The sequence below is a fragment of the Fistularia commersonii genome, chromosome 19 (assembly GCF_037954325.1).
Source record: "Fistularia commersonii isolate RoL2024-O1a breed Wild chromosome 19, RoL_Fcom_v1.0, whole genome shotgun sequence".
Classification (NCBI taxonomy): Eukaryota; Metazoa; Chordata; class Actinopteri; order Syngnathiformes; family Fistulariidae; genus Fistularia; species Fistularia commersonii.
Window position 1 is genome coordinate 8,533,963 of NC_141302.1, and position 12,109 is coordinate 8,546,071.

Consider the following 12,109-nt stretch of genomic DNA (forward strand, 5'->3'; position numbering starts at 1 on the left):
CTTTCGTCCATGTGAGTTTTCTTGAATCAAGTTTGATCAAAGTCAGAAAGCTGTGAGAATTTGGCAGCAAAATGACAGCCTCATTGGTTGTTCAAAGTTGGTCATAGAAGGCAGAAACACAGTATAAACCAAGGAAAATACTACACAGAGTCAACTGCCAGTCATCTCTTCAATGCTGTTAGGAGGCTCTGCAACAGTATGAATCAAATAACAGGGAACCTTATTCCTATGACTTTTTTTTTTTTTCCCCATGAATCACTCTAATAGCTTGAATAGCTTATATGTGGCCATATATTCTCCAAACACCCGCAGTGATTTCGTAATGGTGTAAAGCCACCAAAATTAACTATGGGACGGTTAAGTATAGGTTCCTCAATCCTAGAAGGTTATGAACTATATGGAGAAACTGTGTCACTTGAAAATTGTAATTTGTCCTGGTATGTATGAAAATGTACTTTCGGGGTTTAGCGTGTTTCCAAGGAAAAGCAGTTTGAAATGATGGAAACAGTGAGAAAGCAACTGAATGATATTGAGAAGAGTGTACTCCCCTCGTTCCACAGAGGTAGTTGCACTATCATAGATATTTCTTTTAACACACGCTGGACATCCTGTTAAGACTAGGAGTTCGATATAAAGCCCCTGTGAACTGAAACGTGCAAGACGCACTCATGCATTGCATGCTTTTCACTATTTTACTCACAAGAAAATTTGTAATGATTTTTCTTTAAAGTGTGTTACACATTGTTTATCAAAGGTGACAATTGTGAGTAATGGTAATAACTGAGATAGTAAGGTCACTATGAGGAAATAGAATTTTGCACAAAGATTTATGTGCTGACTTTTATGAACAGCAGTTTTATTGGTGGTACTGATGTTTCATGTCACTCAGCCTTGTTTGAAATCAATTGTAGAAATAGCTTTGAGTTACCTGTATTTATTTTTTTTTTTCATTTTATTTTTTTTTCCTGCCTACCTCTCAATTTCATACCACATGAACAGTGTTATCTTTCTTCTGAATTCATTTTAATTAAAGTTTTCAGGTGCAGGCATGAAAAGAGCAAATAAAAGGGGCATTTTGCACGGGGAGGAAGGAGGTGACTATCGAGCCGATAAACTAAAGTAATGAAAATTGGATGTCCAATTTCAGCGCCCACTGCAGGTAATTTTTCTTTTTCTCATAAGTGCTGTTCCATTTTGGTGTCTATGTCACTCGTGAGCCATAAGAGTAGGTCTTAAGATAGTAAAGATTGAAAATTGGAACTGAGAATATCATGTGAATGAAATCCAACATTTCCTGTGTCCAGTCCTGCAGAAGCATGACATCATGTCTGGTGTGCACTTGGATTTTTGGGGTACTCATGAATGCATTTGTAGGTGGTCTAAAATTAGTTAATTTCTGATAGATGAAACATGTTACAAATTCAGCATGAGGTTATGAGTGATGATAGGAGGAGAGTGAACTTTTGAGTGTGTAGCAATAGTGAATGCTTGGCAGGAGTAGGATATGGCAAGTAATCATTCATTTTTTTCCCACAAAGAGCGCCTCATAAATAAGGAAACTCAGGCCCTACAGAACAGCTCTCTAAATGGCGGTTACTGTATAAACAATGCGATTATGTTGACATCATTGCACTTTGGTTATGCGATGGACTATTACTGCCTGACCACATGGTCCTCAGATGTTGCCAGTGGAAAGGCACACTAGTGTAATGGGAAAATCAAAATTGTATCCAAGGATACTTTGGCACCAAAATAAGAATGAATGGATCAGCCATTGCCAGGGTGGCATACCACTGCCCAGAATTTGTTTTACCCTGAGGTTTTAAAAAGTTGTTCAACACCAATAGTTTTGCAAAAAAATAAACATGTTAAGTAGGACCATTTTATCTTATGATTTAGCATCCTTTAATCATTAACAAATAAAGAAAAATGAAGGAAAATGTAGAAATGTCTATGAAGGAATAAATATGTCAACAGTTCATAATGTGCTTGATGATATAGAGTTATGGAAGAGTACTGAATATTGTGACACTAGCTATTATTAAGAGCCATTATTCCTTTTAATGTGTTATTGTTCAACGTGTTACAATTTGTTACAAACACGAGTAGCAAGTAATATTTTTTACAAATGTTTTGGGTAAATCAGTGGAGAGAGTTGATGTGGTTCAAGAAAGTAACATGTAATTTTAAGAGGATTTTGACACAAAGTTAGGTCACACAATAATATTGAAACGTTTCTCTCCAAAAAAATCCGTTGCCATACTGTAGTAGGGTTTTGGTTTGGTTTCAGGCTGTTTGTTTTTCCCCCATAGAACCTTTGAGAAATAGACATTGCAACAACTGTGGGGTTTTCCTTTTAAGAAATGACAAGACAGGTGTATCGCTCAGTCAGTAGAAGAAGAACTTTACTGAATAAAGAAATCATAATTTATCACTTAACTTGGATTAATGTTGCTAGAGTGGCCTTCATCCCTACAGGCAGTCAAAGTGACAAGTACCTCCCTTTTTTTCCTTCGGTAAACTTCTTGACTCAAACCAGATACAAGCACTCAAGAGATTGCTTGTAAAGTCTCTGCAGAAGTGGCAACATGAAACACGAATCAAAATATTGAGGACTCTTTTCCTTTTGGCCTTTCCCTTTGGGGGTCACCACAGCAAATTAGCCTTCTCCACCTAACCCTATTCTCTGTATCCTCCTCTCTCACACCAACTTCTCCCTTCGCTTCCGATTCATTTTCTTCATTCATCACCTCTTCAAAGTACTCTTTCCATCTTCGCATCTTACTGTCCAACTGAGCATACAAGTCATTGTACGCTCTTTGTTTTACCTCTGCTACCTCTATCTTTACCTTATGCTGTATCTCCCTGTACTCCTGTCCGTTCTCATCGATCCCCTCAGTGTCCCACTTCTTCTGTATATATTCCTGCACTCTCATTCCAACACTAAGTCTCCTTATCGATTTTCCTTCCAGATGACAAACCAAGTACCAAGAAGCTCCCCCTGACCACTCAGAGCCTTCCTCAACTCCTTCCAGAAAATCAAACAACACTCCTCCCTTTTCAGCTTCCAAAACTTTGTCCTCTGCTCTGCCTTTGTCCGCTTGATCTTCCCTGTCTCCAGAGTCATCCTACAAACCACCACCCTACGCTGTCTGGCTACACTCTCAAATACAACTACTCTGCAGTCACTAATCTCCTTCAGATTACATCAGCTATACAAAATGTAGTCTACCTGCATGCTCCTACCTCTGCTCTTATAAGTTACCCTATGTCCTTGTCCTTTCTTGAAGACAGTATTCACTTGAGCCCTTTCCATCCTTTTTGCAAAGTCTACCACCATCTGTCCCTCTGCGTTCCTATTCTAAATACCAAACCTGCCCATCACGTCTTCATCACCTCTATTCCCTGCATCAAAATGTCCATTGAAGTCTGCACCAACCATTCTCATCTCTGGGGATATTCTGCATCGCTTCATCTATCTAATTTCTGAACTTTTTCTCCTCTAACTCACATCCCACCAGTGGGGCATAGCCACTAACACCATTGAGCATCATGCCTTCAATTTCCAGTTTCAGACTCATAGATCTGTTTGACATTCTTTTCAGCTCCAGAACATGCCTAACAAACTCCTCCTTCAAGATAACTCCTACTCAACTTCTCCACCTGGTCTCCTGGATACCCAGTACATCCACCTTCCTTTTCTCCATCATGTCACCAACTCTAGCTTTTCATGTCATAGTCTCAATATTCAAAGTCCCCACTCTCAGTCCCAGACCCTTGCCTTTCCCCTTCTTTCTCTGCTCCCGAATACGTCTTCCTCCTCTCCTTCTGCGACCCACAGTAGCCAAATTTTCACTGGTACCAGGTAAGTTATCAGCACCAATGATGGTCGTTGTAACTCGGGCCTCAACCGGTATGAAATTCTTAGGTTCCCTTTGCATGTTTGGTTTTGGCACGAGTTTTACGCAACCCTCTGCATTTATCCTGGCTTGGGACCGACTCAGGGAGACATTTGCCTGTGCCCCCCTGAAGCTGGCTCAGAAAGACACTGGCCTGTTTGCGCCTGAGGCTGCAAAATATTAATGTGTAATGACGTCAATTCCAAGAGTTTGTAGCAAATGGCAGTCCACCTGCTGTGAAAAGAATCTTCTCAGTGGGTGGAGGTCAAGATCCATGATGTGTTATGAGTTCACTCAAGAAAACAAAAATTCAATATACGCATTGCAATGTATTATCAACATGTTTTAAAACTGATTGAAATCACTGATCTAAAGCAAATGAGCTGAAACAATTTCCAAGAGTTTTTTTTTTTTTTTTTTTTTTTACCTCAGTGTTAGATATGGGGAATAATCTGTTCCATGCCAAGCATGAAAATAATCTCTTGCAACTGTAGTTACCGCTTTGGATCTCTGTTCTTTCAAAAGGTTAAAATGTTTGTTGAATACCAAAGCAGTAACAAGAAATTAATTGCAATTATTAAGGGTCACAAAATAAAATGTGAGGTTTGGGAAGGCTAAATGATCATTCTTTTCTCTCTGAATGCAGGGGAACATAACTGTTTAATAGTGAAAAAGTATGAAAATCCTTTTCCTGATTCATTTGGACAAAAACATGCTACAAGTTATTTAAAATTGTACTACACGTAAGTAACCATACAGTCCCCTCCCCTTTCTCTCCATACAAAGCTTTTTATGAACAACAATTGACCTACCTCAGTATCTTAATTTCACGAAAATTCCCATATAACATGCATTTTGTGTATTTTACATAAATGAGCAATATAGTCAATTTTCCTGCTGTTTTTAACATTTTGAATAGATTTAAATACACATTTCATAAGTCACAAATCCTATACTTCCTAACATTAAAACCTCTTTACCCTCATTCACATAACACTTGATAAGTAAATGAACAAACAGGTATTGTGTGGATCAACGCCAAATGTAAATAAAGTAAGAGCTATATTCCATGACCAGAGCATTGCAAGGTTTTTGTACATATTTAGGTATTCATTTTTCAACCAATAAAAAATTGAGTGGAACAGTTGTGCTGGATAACACTGATAAGTGTTGTGAAAGAATGGCAGAGTGAATGTGGCCACAGTATTGTCAAATTGTGCATGCTGGGAGACCACTAACATTTCTTATTTGGCAGCAATCTTAAACAACAGAGCCAACAGACAGCTGTAATATTTCAGACTAACACCCAAAGGGCCCAACTGTTTCATGTCAAAAGCATCCAATTAAATATCATCAGAAATTATTTTTACAGATTTAAACTATTTGTTATGAGTTGTCAAGATCAAATGCTTCATTTAAATACATGCAGTCAAAATTAAAAAGCAAAACCATGGTTTTAAATTCACCAAAATTAAAGGTTATCACATAACATACACTTTTGACACAGTATAATTTGGTTATTAAAAAAGATGAAGCTGTCAAGTTAGTATTCTTTAGTTTTTGTATTTTTGGATACTCAGGAAATGTCCCAAAAACTAAAAGGAGCTGTTCAGTGGTTGAGTTGCTCTCAATCAAGACAAGCTGTAGCCTCTGGACTCTAAAGGCAGCTTAATCACTGTTTTTGTATATAAAGTGTGTATCTTTTCAAATAATTTACATCTCTGCCATTTCCATGAGGTTGGGTGAATCTGCCAAAAAGGGTGCCTTAATTATGTCTAATTTTACACTCCATCTTTTTCAGAAGGACCCAGTTTGGTGTCTGGCCTCCTTAGATTTCTTAACCTGCCATTTACCACTCATCACGACAAAGTAAACATCCCGAACAATACATAATCAGGCTGGGGTACGATGAGGAGAGCACAGCAGATGCGGTTCTGCATTGCAGATATCTGCTGCCTCTGCTTCAAATCAATCGGCAATTAGCGCCATTCCACCACAGCTGCTATGAAGCGATTTATTTCACTAGAGTGATCCCCTTTTTCTGAGCACACCCAACATAATTGCAGAGCCCTCCAAGGTCCCACTGAAAGAAAGGAAGAAGCACGGAGGATGAGGCAAAGAGAGATGGGTGGTAGGAAAAATTGTGCATGGGGGGTGAAACTGATGGAGATAGAGTAAGAAGTAATGAGTGAATTATCTGGGTTCAACAGCACAGGAGGCTGCTGCTCCAAATTGTTGTTAACGTATCAACAGCTGAATGTCTATTCAAAGTTCAGTCTTGAAAGTGTCCTTTGAAAGTATGGAAAAATATTCGCAAATGCCATGCTTCTTCATCCCCTTTCAGACAGTTTAGATTTGGGAAGACAAGCTTTTATGTTCAATGGAATACTGTTCCTCTGAAATACCAGCGGATTGTACTTCAAATTAAACACTGGCCTAGACAGTTTCAAAAATAACTCTGCTAATGCCAGGGCTTGCTTTTTGACATTATTACTGAAATATTATGCGTGCACAGTAATACAGAAATCTTTTAAGTCCACACACTGAGTGAACACAGACGTTATTTAATTTGAAACAGAGGACATACATTTTGCATTAAACAACTAATTTCCCTGTGGTTCCCTTTTTTAAGTGATATAAAAGACTGCGTGCCTACCTATTATAATGTCTTAGTGACAAAGCTGAATGTAGCCACTGTACTTCACTCAGACATGATGGGGAGCTTTTCATGTAATAAAATGTTTGCACACTTTGAAAAATCTTTTGTTTAAAATCATACATTTGGTAAAATCCTACCTTCCTTGTTATCTTCCTTAGAGTGAACCGCCTTCATTATGATATGGAATACGAGTCAATACGTGCCTATAACAGGAAATGTTCTCCAAAACATGTATTTCCAAATGAGTACGCGGTCTTCCATAATGATATGGCAATGCTTGATTAGCTGAAATACATGGATAAAAACTCAGCCTACCCATACAGCAGAAAGATGCACACCAGTGCAAAGTTATGGTCTCAGCTCCTACATGGCTTCAAGCAAGTAGGATCTACTGAAAAAATCCCTTCCTATTTTCCACTTTCTCTTCAACCTTCAGGTCACCAAGATCAATTTCAGATGATATAACTTTATAGTTATAGGCTCTTTGCTATAAAGCAAGGAAACATTTAAGTTGCCATAAACTTCTGTCAGTACCTTCAACCATTACTCACTGATGGTGTCTCTGTGATGTTTGAGGAAATATAGCCATTACCAAGATAGCATACACTCACAACATATTCCCCTTCATACAGTCAAACAGAAAAATATGGGATCCTCATAGTCATTTGAGCCTGCATTATAACAAATATCTCAGATTTTAAATCAATTCCACATTCCAAAGAGAGACTTATCTATAGATGTGAGGATGATTCAAAGCATATTTTGAAGTCAATATTTCAAGATAACTTGTGACACAAGCCTTAATGTGATCATCAGTGTCAAAAGCAGAGACAGGTGTGTTTCAAGTCATCTGTAATTGCTCTCTAAATCTCAAGCCATTCTCTCATTAAATCCCATCATTGGGCTTTGCTCTTTATTCATAGCGTCTTCATTCATTAAGGTTTCAATTATCATTATTTTAATAAACAGCCTAAGCTTGACATAACATCCGATTCTTACAGTACCATTTTGGATCAGGGAGGTCCAACTCTCTCAACACTTACCAAATTGTGAGATAAGAAAACACAATGTAATCAGATATCATAATCCTCACAACAAGGGACATTTTTACCAACTTCATAATTGAAGATGTCTTTGTTGAAGGCCTGGTGGGCAGACGCCATCAGCCTAATACATTTTGAGAAGATTTACCATACCTGCAATTGCAATTAAAGTGTAAAATTATACATACATGCATACACACACACAGTACATGTGGGGGTCTTGTATTATATTCATTCTTACACAAATTGTTTATAAATAGCAAAATTTCATTCATGGTACAATGGAGATAGTTAGAATTCAGTCAAGAATTTGACTGAATTTATTTAGTAACTTTCTCCAAGTTTTCCAGGTTAAATGTTTCCGTAGCAGCTAAAGGTACACCCAATGGATACCCTTGACGACTGCTACAGACCAAGCACTGCAAGCATCTCAGATCAATTTATTTCCATACAATCACAAGATTTTTGGGCCACAGTGAAGGGAATGCTATCTCCTTTTTTAACATGATAATGCCTTTATGCATAAATGATAGTTCATTCAGACTTTTGGTACTTCAATGAAAAATCTTGACACCAGGTAGCCACAAAGGTTATAGTTTTATATGAAAAAGAAAAATCATGGCCTTAGAGACCATAAACTTCTATTATTACTGGCTCAGCCATATGGTTACTAAAGGTTACTAAATTGAAGGAATCTAGTATTTGATAATACAAAGGCTTTGCACGGAGGAGATTTGCAGGGATGAAGACAAGACAAAAATATGTTCAGATTCTATCACTCAGTTCCTGCTAAGTTCAAAAACCTGTCAAATTTTCAGAAATGCTGCAGAGATGAAACAATGTGTGTGGGGCTAATCTTCCACTGCAACTTAATCTCTTAGCATACATAGATTAAAAAAAAAAATCAAAAGATCCTGTGGAACTTCTAGTTACAGATGGACAAATTGGTGATGCCAAAACAACTGGGCTTGGTAGTGGTGGACTAGCAGGAAGGAACAGCCACAGTGGTGGAGGTAGAAACTCCAAGTGACCGCAACATCAGAGAGAAGGAGCATTTGAAGCTGCAGAAATGCCAGTGACTCAAGCAAGAGATGTGGGGCATAAAGACAAATGTGTAATCAATGGGAATTGGCAGCTTGCACATCTAAGCTGGCTGGCTCCACCAGATTCCATGATCATCATCTAAGATCATTCCACAGAGGAGAGCAACCTGGGTAACAGTCAGAATTCTGCGCTCAAGCACCAAGGGTGAGAACCTGACCTTGCAGTAAGACAATACCACCTGGAAGGGGATTTTATCTATAAATATTCATACACATAAACAATGAGGTAACATGTGGATCAATACATTTGTATACCAAAGTCTTTTCCATTACTGCTTTCAGGATGGATACCCAAGAGTCAATCAGATGCAGCAGACACTTTGCACTTGTCACATTGTGACTCAAACAGCAAGTGTGTGTGTGTGTGTGTGGGGTGGGGGGGGGGGTATTTTCTTGATGTCTCTCTCCTTCCCCATCATCCTATCTGATCATTAAGAAATCTGTGAAACTCATCCCTTATCAGCATTTCCCTGATAAAGTATGAAATGAAGTTCTCGCAAGAAATGTTGATAAAATGTCAGCCAGCATGTTACAGATTTTATCTGCTGGGGGAGGGATGAAAAATCAAGCACCCACCTACAATATCCTCTTTTGCCCTCTGCTTATAGAGCTTTAAACAATACACTTCTATCAGGGAATGAAAATGACAGACTATACTGCTTTTAGATTGTTCCAAATATGAATGGGTTTTGAGACACACACTTGTTTAAAGGGGGGGGGGGGGGACTTTGGGTGGACTTCATTTTCTTAATACATTTAACTTAACTCATCTCTTGGTACTTAGTACCCTCAGGTCATTGTCAAGACCTATTGTATTTAGATAGCCTTAAATCACAACAAAGTTGTCTGACAACCCTTTACATTTGCAGCAGGTCTAGACCACAGAGATAGAAAGAGTGTGATAGAGACAGGGTTTCATTGAAGTTTGGGAGGGATAGGCACAAACACCCTCACACTAATAACAGGAGAGCTAACAGCTACAAGGTTCTGGTGACACAGCTCATGTGCCTGAACATAATTTTACTGACAACTACTGTGCTCAGATGGTGGAAAATATGAGGTCACCGATCACCCTGGTGCGAGGCTCAATGAAAATGCTAATTTGTATGCACTTTGTGATTTTCACACATAATTTTATTTGGCTGCTACAGCAACAATCAAGTCTTTGGTCTGATTATTAAGTAGTTTGTCGCCATATGTTTTGATATAGTATTCAATTTTCCACCATTTTAATTCACCAACTGATATGGAATATGTTTTATTTTCAGAAGCCATTTGGTTATAAAATACAAGGTGAAGGTTATAGCATCATTATCAACAAGCATGAATATATATTTGCAGCTTTTAGTATTTGGGTGAGGGTAAAGGACATGAATAGTGGTGTACCACTTCTTTTCATTCATTTTCCCATCCATTTCCAAACCTACCCTACTTCTGGCCTTTCTTATTACATATAATTGTCACCTAATTGACTCAAATGCTTTTAATGTTTACCAGGGTGCACTGTTTTATGTTAATGTTAAAGTAATCCTTCATTTTCACTGTAGGTCAAGGATGGCTGGATGCCATCAAAGAAAGACATGAAAATAAAATTATACAAAAACATAGAAAAAAATAGTTTAATGCAGCCACAGGGGGGGGACACAAGCCAGTGTCTCCCTGAGCTGGTCCCAAGCCAAAATAAATGCAGAGGGTTGCGTCAGGAAGGACATCCGGCGTAAGACTTGTGCCAAAGCAAAATATGCAAATCAAAACTAAGAATCTCATACTGGATCAGTTGAGGCCTGGGTTTACAATGACAGTCATAAGTTCTGATAACCTACAGGGTACCAATGGTAATTGGGCAACTGTGAGTCAAAGAAGGAGAAGAAGACGACATTTTCAGAAGCAGAGGGAGAAGAGATAAGGCAACAGTCTGGGACTGAGAGTTGGGACTTTGAATGTTGAGACGATGACAGGAAAAGCTTTAGTTGGTTAACGTGATGCAGAAAAGGAAGGTGGATATACTGTGTATCTAGGAGACCAGGTGGAAAGATAGTAAGACTAGAAGCTCGGGAGATGGTTTTAAGTTGTATTATCATGGTACCGACAGGAATAGAAAAGGAGTAGAAATAGAGGTGAAAAAAATGTCAGATAGAACTATGATTCTGATACTGGAAATTGAAGGTGTGATACTCAGTGTTGTTAGTTGGTATACCCCACAGGTGGGATGTGAGATGGAGGAGAAAAAGAAGTTCTGGAATGAGAAGTGATGCAGAATATCCCCAGAGATTGAGAGAGTGGTAATTGGTGCAGAGTTCAATGGACATGTTGATGCACGTAATAGAGGTAATGAAGAAGTGATGGGCAGGTTTGGTGTTCAGGATAGGAACGCAGAGAGACAGATGGTTGTAGACTTTTCAAAAAGGATAAAAAGACAGGAACATGGGATAACTTATAAGAACAGAGGTAGGAGCATGCAGGTAGGCTGCATCTTATATAGGTGAGGTAATCTGAAGGAGATTAGTGACTGCAAAGTAGTCATAGGTGACAGTGTAGCCAGACAGGATAGGATCGTAGTTTGTAGGATGACTCTGGTGACAAGGACGATCAAGAGGACAAAGTGGTGGAAGCTGAAAAGGGAGGAGAACAGGCGTATATACAGAGAAAGCAAAGAAGAACATACGGAAGTATAGGGAGATACAGCGTATGGCAAAGATAGAGGTAGCAAAGGCAAAACAAATGGAGAATGATGACTTGTATGCTCCGCTGGACAGTACAGAGGGAGGGAGAGACTGATCTATACAGGTTGGCGAAACAGAGATAGAGATGTAAAATATGTATAGCAGGTCTGGGTGATTCAGAATAGAGAGGGAAATGTATTGACAGATGTGAAAAGAGTGGTGGTAAGATGGAAAGAGTACTTTGAAGAGCTGATGAATGAGGAAAATGAAAGAGAAGATGCTTGAAGAATGTAGAGGTGTAATGGTGCCCATTTTTAAGAATAAGGAGGATGTGCAGAATTGCGGTAACTATAGAAGGATAAAGCTGATGAGCCATACAATTAAGTTATGGCAAACAGTCGTGGAAACTAGACAGACCTGAAGTCAGCATTTGTGAGCAGCAGTATGGTTTCATGCCAAGAAAGAGTACTACAAATGGAGTATTTGCTTTGATAATGCTAATAGAGTAGTACAGAGAAGGTCAGCGGGAGCTGCATTGCATTTTTGTAGACCTATAAAAAGCAGACAACAGGCTGCAGAGATAGGAACTCTGGTTTTATATGAGGAAGTCTGGATTGCCAGGGAAGCATGTTAGACTTGTGCAGGACATGTATTCTACCTGTGAGACAGTGGTAAGGTATGCTGTAGGTGTAATAGAGAAGTTCAAGGTGGAACAAGGTTAGGAATCTCCATGGACCTGACG